The 9,480-nt window shown below is 45.1% G+C and overlaps 1 pseudogene; it reads right to left on the reverse strand.

Annotated features, from left to right (window-relative positions):
• Window positions 1-8,035: 8,035 nt before the first annotated feature.
• Window positions 8,036-9,083, reverse strand: LOC102925941 (FK506-binding protein-like; annotated as a pseudogene).
• Between the last annotated feature and the right edge of the window lie 397 nt (window positions 9,084-9,480).

Genomic DNA, 9,480 nt, shown 5'->3' on the forward strand with positions numbered 1-9,480 from the left:
TTTTATTTTGAGATGAAATCTCATTAAGTAATCTAGGCTGTCCTTGAAGTTACAATCCTCCTGCCTCAACCTTCTGAGTATCTGGGATCATGGGCCTGTGCTGTCAGGTCTTGCTTTTTTGGAACCTTAATTTATTGTTCTCTTTTGTGTGTGTGTGTGTGTGTGTGTGTGTGTGTGTGTGTGTGTGTGTGTGTGTGTGTACATGTATGTGTTTGTGCCTTGCAGGCCAGAGGACAATCTTGGGTGTCTTCCTCAATCGTTCTCACATTTCTCTGTCTGTCTGTTATTAGTTTGCTTTCTGTAGCTGTAATAAAGATATCATGACCAGAAAAGCAGCCTGGGGAGGGAAGGGGGTTATTTGACTGACATGTCAGGATCACAGTCCATCCTTGAGGGAAACCAAGGCAGACACTCAAGCAGGACAAGAACCTGGAGGCAGGGATCTGCATTTCACCTTTGCTTATAGTAAACACTTAAATCAAATCACAGCTTCCCCACCCGTCTTTCCTTCTCTTCCTGTTCCCTCCCCTCCAGTCTTGTCCCTACCCTTTCCTTCTCCTCCCATTCCCTTCCCTCTCTCCCATCTTTCCCCCTAACTTCTTATCCCCTCTCCCCTTCCCTTCTCTTTTCTCCACTCCCTGTCTTCCCTTCCTTGGTCTTCTGGCAAAGGTTCTCCTAATCTATTAGAAAGGGGCCTGGAACTCAAGGTGTTTCTGCTTCAGCCTCTGATGTGCTGGAATTGAAAGTGTGCACTACAGTGTCTCAGGTTAATAGTTACATTTTTTTTTTTTCAGAGCTGAGGATCGAACCCAGGGCCTTGCACTTACTAGGCAAGCGCTCTACAACTGAGCTAAATCCCCAACCCAAAAGTTCAATCTCTCTTTTTTTTGATTTTTCAAGAGAGGGTTTCTCTGTATAACAGTCCTAACCATCCTGGAACTCATTGTGTAGACCAGGCTGGCTTTGAACTCACAGAGACCCAGCTGCCTCTGCCTCCTGAGTGCTGGGATTAAGGGCATGTGCCACCACTGCCCAGCAATAGCTAAATTTTAAAATGTGCTAGAATTAATAATATAATGTGTGTGAGTGTCTGTGTTCGAATATGTGCAGGTGTGCATCTATGTGCAATTGGAAGCTAAAGATCACTTTTGGGGATTGTTCCTCAGCAGCCCCCCTTTTCAACCTGCTTTCTTAGAGCACCCAGACCACCCACAGTGGGCTGGGCCCACCCACATCAATCATTGATCAGGACAACGCACCATGGACTTGCCTACAGGCAATCTGATGGAGTCATTTTCTCAGTTGAGGTTCCTCTCCCCAGATAACTCTAGTGTGTGTGTGTCTGTCATATCTCTCTCTCTCTCTCTCTCTCTCTCTCTCTCTCTCTCTCTCTCTCTCTCTCTCTTATCTATCTATCTATCTATCTATCTATCTATCTATCTACTATCTATCTATCATCTATCATAATCATAATTTATTTATTATCATCTATCTGTGGGTGTATGTGTGGTAAGCATGCATATAGCTAGGTAGCATGCATGTAGCTAGGTAGCGTGCGTGTGTGTGTGTGTGTGTGTGTGTGTGTGTGTGTGTGTGTGTGTGTGTGATTGTGCATTCATCCACATGGGTGTGTGTGGAGGCCATAGACTGGCATCAGAATGTCTGCCTCAATCACCTCTACTTTATATTTTGAGATAGTGTCTCTTGGCAAACCTGAAACTCTCTCTCAGCTCCTGGGATCTGCCTACCTCCGTGCCCTCATGCTGGGTTTACAGAATGACCCACCCACACCTGACTGGTTATGTAAGTGCTGGGAATCCAAACTCAGGTCTTATGCTTGCTCAGCAAGTGCTTTAGTCCCTGAGACATCTCCCAAGTCCTCCAACTTATTTCTTGAGACAGGGTCTCTCACTGAACTTGGAGCTCACTAATTTGTTTAGCCTGGTTGACCAGCAAGTCCCAGGGTCCTCCTGTCTCTGTCTTCCCGGCACTGGGATTAGAGGTGTAAGCTTGCCACACCTGGCTGTCTGCATAGGTGCCGGGATCTGAACTTAGGTCTTCATATTTGGACAGCAAGCACTTTACTGACCGAGTCGTCTTCCCAGCCCCGTCTTTTTAACTTCTTGAGTTACGGACATCTTCATACATTTTCAGTCTTCCTCATTAATAACGCACTAAAAGCAGTTCAGGGGGATGAGGCCAAGGAATCGAGAAATTAGTTTTACAAGTACTCAGCACAGTGTCTGAAATATAGTAAGTCCTCAACAAATATTAATGGCTATTTTGATTAAACACTTTCTTTTGTTTTCTTTTTCTTTCTCTCTTCCTTCCTTCCTTCCTTCCTTCCTTCCTTCCTTCCTTCCTTCCTTCCTTTCTTTCTTCCTTTCTTCCTTCCTTCCTTCCTTCCTTCCTTCCTTCCTTCCTTCCTTCCTTCCTTCCTTCCTTCCTTCCTTCCTCCCTCCCTCCCTCCCTCCCTCCCTCCTTCCTTCCTTCCTTCCTTCCTTTCTTTCTTTCTTTCTTTCTTTCTTGAGACAGGGTTGTTGTTTTTTTTTAAACTCTTTGGTCTTTGGGGGCCTGCCATTCAGCTTCTAAATAATTACACAGAGACTTATTCTTACTTATGAATGCCTGGCTTTAGCTCGGCTTGTTTCTAGCCAGCTTTTCTTAACTTAAATTATCTCACCTACCTTTTGCCTCTGGGCTTTACCTTTTTTTATGCTGTATCTCTTTCTTTCCTTCTTACTCCATGGCTGGCTGTGGCCCCGGTGTCCTCCTTTCCTTCTACTCTTCTTGTTCTTTTCTCCTTTTCTTTCTCCTTCTATTTATTCTCTCTGCCTGCCAGCCCTGCCTATTCTCTCTCCTGTCTTGCTATTGGCCGTTCAGCTCTTTATTAGACCATCAGGTGTTTTAGATAGGCAAATTAGCACAGTTTCACAGAGTTAAACAAATGCAACATAAAAGAATACAACACATCTTTGCATCATTAAACAAATATCCCACAGCATAAACAAATGTAACATACCTTAAAATAATATTCCACAACACAGGGTTTCTCTGTGTAGCCCTGTCTGTCCTAGAACTTGTTCTGTAGACCAGACTGGCCTTGAACTGAGAGGTCTGCTGCCTCTGCCTCCCTAGTGCTGGGATTAAAGGCACGCATCACCATTGCCCAACTTTGATTGAACACTTTTCAGTTACTAAGATTATCAGAGGCCAAGTGTAAATGTGATGGACTAATTAATTTGAAAGAGGATATCCCAAGATGGAATAGCACTCAAGTGGTAGCGTGGATTGTTGCAAACTGCTTTTAGTCAAGTTTATAGTGAGGACTGGGAACAAAATGTAAAGAAAAAGAATTGAAAAGTATGTAGTCCAGCCTGAGAGGGGCAAGCTGAAAATTGTGGACAAGGACAGTCTGTCTGCTAAGGAGATTAGTGTCATTAAAGAGAAGTGAAGTCCTTCCAATGGGACATCAGGATCCGGACTGAATACATTTTGAGCTATGAGATGTGCGTGAGCCTTTGGGTGCCAGGGGTCATTGTGACTTTTTGGTGGCTGACGGAAGTAACTTAAGGAAGGTAGGGTTTACTTTACCTCACCGTTCACAGTGCAGTCCATCGTGGTGGAGAAGCCAAGGCAGCAGGAGCTAGGAGCATCTGCTGACATCACATGTACAATAAGGAAGCGCAAAGAGGGGTGGATGCTGGTGCTCAGCTGACGTTCTTAATTTTATACAGTCCAGGATCCCCACGCAGGGAATGGTCCCGCCCACAGTTAGGATGGATCCTCCCAAATCAATGAACCGAATCAAGACACTCTCTCACAGATGTTCCACAGAGGCTAACCTTAGTGTAGATCTCCCCAAGGTGGGACCAGGGTCTCATCTTCTAGGAGATCCCAGATCCTGTCATGATGGCAGTCAACACTGGTCATCATACTTGGGATAGGATGTTATAGTTTGAAGTGATGTGTTCGGATACCAGGCAAAAATAAAGCATGCCTTAAAAAGACTCAGCCACAGATTCTGGGGGAAGGAAATAATGTGTTTTCAGTTGAATGCTAGATAGTTATATCATATCAGGTGGAATTATGACCTTGTTACTATGCTTGGGGATTTAGCAGGGAATAAGGAGACATGTTTGGGTGTCAGTCTGACAAGGGATGGAATTATGATGGTTATGACTGGATGAGAGATGTCTAGGATGTGCTTTTTGGAGGGTATTTATAGAAACTGACATGTAGGATAGCTTTTACTGTCAACTTATACAACCTAGAGTCACCTTGGAAGAAGGAAATTCAACTGAAGACTTGCCTCCATCAGACTGACTTATGGCCATGTCTGTGAAAGATTGTCTTGATTAGCAATTGATGAGGGAGGGTCCAGCCCACTGTGGGAGGCACCATTCCTAGGCTGGTGGGTCTGCATTGTATAATAAAGCATGAGCCATTGAGTGAGTGAGTAAGTACCATTCCTCCATGCTTGCCTGCTTGAGTTCTTGCCCCAGTTTCCCTGAGTAATGAATTAGGACATGAACATGGAAGTTGAAATAAACCCACAGTGCTTATCACAACAGCAGAAAACAAGCTAGAATAGTAGCTGAGGAGAAAAGATCCACCAAGAGTGTGAGTGCCACCACCCCACAGACTGTGGGCCCAGACACTCTGACAGGTGACGAAGGAGAAAGCAGACCCATGCCAATGGACCTCTTGTTCTGACAATGCCTGTCAATGGGCTGACACCTCTGAGACCATGAACAAAATGATTCCTTGTCTATGTTACTATTTTACTCACAGTAATAAAAAGTAGTTAACACATATACCAACCAGGCACCGGCCCCCATCTTTTTTTCTCTTTTAAACGTTGCCTCTGAACAATGCATAGTTGGATCAAATATGAGAATCTTCTGTCATTTAACAGAGATGCATAACTATTTAGATACATTGTCACTGCTGTGTTGGACTTTCTGGTGGATTTATCTGGATCTGTTGGTGAGGTGTAGTTTAAAAAAGAGGGGGGGTAGTCTTTGTCCTCTGTTCCTAGAAGAAAGCTCCTAAAATCCTTGAAATTTTGTGAGTTATCGGAACAAACTGCATTATGGGTAAAGAGTACTGAAGTCGGACTTTCTTGTCAGGATCACCAGCCCCCAAATAATGACACAGATACTTATTTATTTTGAAAGCTTGGCCTTTAGCTTAGGCTTGTTCCCAACTAGCTCTTATAAGTTAAATTAACCTGTTTCTATTAATCTACATTCTGCCTTGTGGCTTTTTACCTCTCTTCCTTCCTGTATGTCTGATTCTCCCTGTGTCTCGCTGGCATCTCTCACGTCTCCAGGTTCCTCCCGAGTTTCTCTCTGTCCCCAGAAGTCCCACCTGACCTCTCCTGCCCAGCTATTGGCATTTCAGCTCTTTATTAAACCAAACAGGTGCCTTAGGCAGGCAAGGTAAGACAGCGACATATCATTACACAGTTTGCTCAAATATACCACAACCGAGTACCTTTCAATTGTGTCTGTACTTTTTCTAAGGAGGTGACTCTCAGCAGAACCCCCGGATTGATTCAGGGTGGAGGCAAGTCACCAGAGACCAAGCCTTGCAACCCAGGCTTACTCCCATGGCTATAAGCATTGATTTCGTTCATTATGCCTGCCAACGGGAACTTCTCTTAAAAGCCCCTAAACAATGGGGGTGCAAGAGGTTCCTGAATGGCAAACGCATTCATGCACAGGAAGGTGGCATGTCCCAATTCTATGGGGACAGGAGCTGCTGTGCTCAGGACCCTCCTGGGCCTTACCCTATGAAGCCTTTCCCTTTCCTGTTCATTTTGTGTCATTTATTATCATCTGGTAACTGAAAGTAAAGTAGCTTCTTCCTCAGCCCATGTACCATTTGTAGCTAGAGTTTTCCTGCCTTGCCCACAGTCAGGACAAATCTTTGTCACCCGCCAGTCCCACAGCCGCTCAGACCCAACCAAGTAAACACAGAGACTTATATTGCATACAAACTGTATGGCCGTGGCAAGCTTCTTGCTAACTGTTCTTATAGCTTAAATTAATCCATTTCCATAAGTCTATACCTTGCCACGTGGCTGGTGGCTTACTGGCGTCTTCACATGCTGCTGGTCATGGCGGCAGCTGCAGTGTCTCTCTGCCTCAGCCTTCTGCTTCCCATAATTCTCCTCTCTCCTTCTCCTACCTACTTCCTGCCTGGCCACTGGCCAATCAGTGTTTTATTTATTGACCAATCAGAGCAATTTGACATACAGACCGTCCCACAGCAACCATTCTAGCAAATCACTGAGCTGAGATGTGGCCAGTCTGGCAACCCAGTTCTTGTGATTAGTTCCTGAAGGGAACTGAGCCCTGTGGAGTCAGATGCCAACTCTGGGTAGTCTGTGTCAGAATGGAATTACAGACTATCAGGAAAATTGTCTCTCGTATTTAGAAAATACAAAAACCTGCTTTTAGTGTCTATATTTACTAATACTTCAAATGTTTGCCATGTAGATGTAGCGACTGGACCAGACTAGTTCTAATCCAGGCTCACTGACGTAGGGCTGTGTAGGACTCAGGTGAGTCATGTTACTCAGAGTACAGCCCTTTGTTGGTGCTGTTGCCTTTGTTGGTTGTATCTTTGCTTGTGAAACTTACTCATGTCCTGGGCCTTTCCTCCTGATTCTCATGAAGCCTACACAGATTCCATCTGGACCCTTTCCAGAGTGACTTGTAGCCAGTCTTTGCCCATGGGCCTTGTTTCTCTAACTGGGATATGCTGTGGGATGGTCTGTACGTCAAATTACTCTGATTGGTCAATAAATAGAACACTGATTGGCCAGTGGCCAGGCAGGAAGTAGGCGGGACAAGGAGAGGAGAATTCTGGGAAGTGGAAGGCTGAGTGAAGGAGTCACTGCCAGTCGCCACTAGGACAAGCAGCATGTGAAGATGCTGGTAAGCCATACATGGCAAGGTATAGATTTATAGAAATGGATTAATTTAAGCTATAAGAACAGTTAGCAAGAAGCCTGCCACGGCCATACAGTTTGTAAGCAATATAAGTCTCTGTGTTTACTTGGTTGGGTCTGAGCAGCTGGGGGACTGGCGGGTGACAAAGATTTGTCCTGACTGTGGGAAAGGCAGGAAAACTCTAGCTACGGGGATATGTCTGAGATTTTTCACCTCTCAGAGCTAAGGGAAGATAGAACCTACACCTCTTCAGGATGGAGAGGTGAGAACCACCATGAGGCCTTTCTTCAGCCTACTACCACCTGGATATCATCTAGAGGAAGGGCTGATGCTTCTGACATGGGGTCACTGCTTCAGCCATTGGTTAAAACATAATTTTCAAAAAAAGTTAAAACACATAATAAGAAACTAGATCACCCCAAATTTTAGTTTTTATTCAATTAACTACTTAATTAATATAGGAACCTGTCAGAACTGGTTTAAGAAACCTCTGAAAAATTAAAAATATTATATATATTCACCCTAGTACCGAAATGTTAATTTAGGCCTGGCATGATGGTGTATACCTGTCATTCCAGTATTTGGGAGGAAGAGGCAAGAGAATTGTAAGTTCGAGGCCAGCCCCAGCTACATAGTGATCACCAGGCCAACGTGGGCTGCATAGTGAGATCCTGCCCAAAAGACCAAGAACAAAGACATGTGAATAAATTGCAGTTTTTGGGGTTATTTGTTTTGACCTTGTTGAATAAGATGATACCAGTTTAAAAGCTACTTCTGTTGTATAGCGTAAGTAGCTTACTTAGTCCTTGGAAAGTAGACCCAGTACTTCAGACTGTTTATGACACATTTACACTGATTTCACTTATTACCAATTGTTATGTTTGAGTGTGTGAACCGGAGGTGGTGGGATTATCTCGTGTCTTTGTTGCAGTCTTATAGAGAGGATGGAAGAAACTACTCAGATCTCACATAGCTTTCTTCTGAGTGCTTTTTTTCCTTTATCATTGTTGCCTCCTCTCTCTCTCTCTCTCTCTCTCTCTCTCTCTCTCTCTCTCTCTCTCTCGTTTAACTTTTTAATCACAGCTAAACATCTCATGCAGACCCCAAGCCGGTCCTATTTCTTTCCCTAAATGACCACTGTCTCCAGCTCCTCTTGGGTTGCACTTTTTTTTGGCCGGGGGGGGGGGGGGGGGGGGGGAGTCTGCAGCTAGCACTTTCCTGAGGTCATCAGTTGCTTTCTCCAAGTTCCCAAGGGCAGTCTGAGTAACCCCACTTGGGTAGAAGGCTTTCAAATGGCCCGGCTCCCTCTCCAGCACTCGGTCACAGCCCTGGACCACCAACTGCGCCTGCGTTAGCAGCAACAGGCAGGCAACCAGATTGGCGTAAAGGATAGTTTGTTCTGGAGGGCCAGGTGGGAGTAAGGTCAGAAGATGTCGAAGAACCCATCCACAGCATTAGGCAGCCCCTTGAGGGTTCCCAGCCCGAACCAGTTCTGTATCCCGTGTGTGTTCTTCCCTGGCCAGGGCCTCCTTCTTCACAGCCTCTAACTCCCAGGAATCCAGTCTGAACTTGGTAAGAGGTGCAGAGCATTCAGGAAGATGAATCTCTGCTTCCTCACCTTGACATGTGGACTCCAGACATTTTTCTGGAGTTCCCCTTAAGTTTTTTCCCTCCATTGTCCTATGCCTGTGGTTAGTTCTGTCCAGCCCTCTGGCAGTATAGACCCCAAAGGAAACCCCAAAACCAAAACTCAGCACTGGGAACCTAGTTTGGGCTTGGCTAAGCCATGGCCTCAAACTGTGATTTTTCTTCCCAAACCTCCCGTCAGGCTGGTACCAAAGATCAGAAGCTTGGAGACTCTCTGCCATCTCATGGGTTGAGACATGAGATTTATCAGCGTTACCTTCAAGTCCAGCCAGCGGGGTTTCAATCTCTTGAGGATTTTCTACAATTCAGCTGTCTGGATCAGGTCTCGCTCCCAGCTCCAGGGCTTCAGGGGTGGGACCTGGAGACTGCTGCCTGAACTGAATGACAGACTGCATCTGGGTTGGGCTGGGTGTTCTCTTCCCGCTGCTGTGGCTGAGTGGTGTCCTTCTCTGTCACTGGGCTGACAGGCTCCATTTGACCTTTGGATCCCTTCAACAGGAGATAAAGGAACCATTTTGACTGGAAAGTGATGGATCGAGTGTAGTTCATACCCGAGCAGCCAAAAAGCCTGGTAGGGCAGCCTAAGTCACATCTCCTTCATTGAGTGTGGTCCTGAGGCCTGGAGGACGGAGCCTGGAAGTTGCTGGGTCTGACAATGAGCCGTGGAGCCCACGAGACTCAAGTGCTCCCTTCCTTCTTTTCTTTTCTTTTCTTTTCTTTTCTTTTCTTTTCTTTTCTTTTCTTTTCTTTTCTTTTCTTTTCTTTTCTTTTCTTTTCTTTCTTTCTTTCTTCCTTCCTTCCTTCCTTCCTTTCTTTCTTTCTTTCTTTTTTTTTAATTAACAGACTATTATCAGGTTCCATGCAATCTTTG

The sequence above is a fragment of the Peromyscus maniculatus genome, chromosome 11, assembly GCF_049852395.1.
Source record: "Peromyscus maniculatus bairdii isolate BWxNUB_F1_BW_parent chromosome 11, HU_Pman_BW_mat_3.1, whole genome shotgun sequence".
Classification (NCBI taxonomy): domain Eukaryota; kingdom Metazoa; phylum Chordata; class Mammalia; order Rodentia; family Cricetidae; genus Peromyscus; species Peromyscus maniculatus.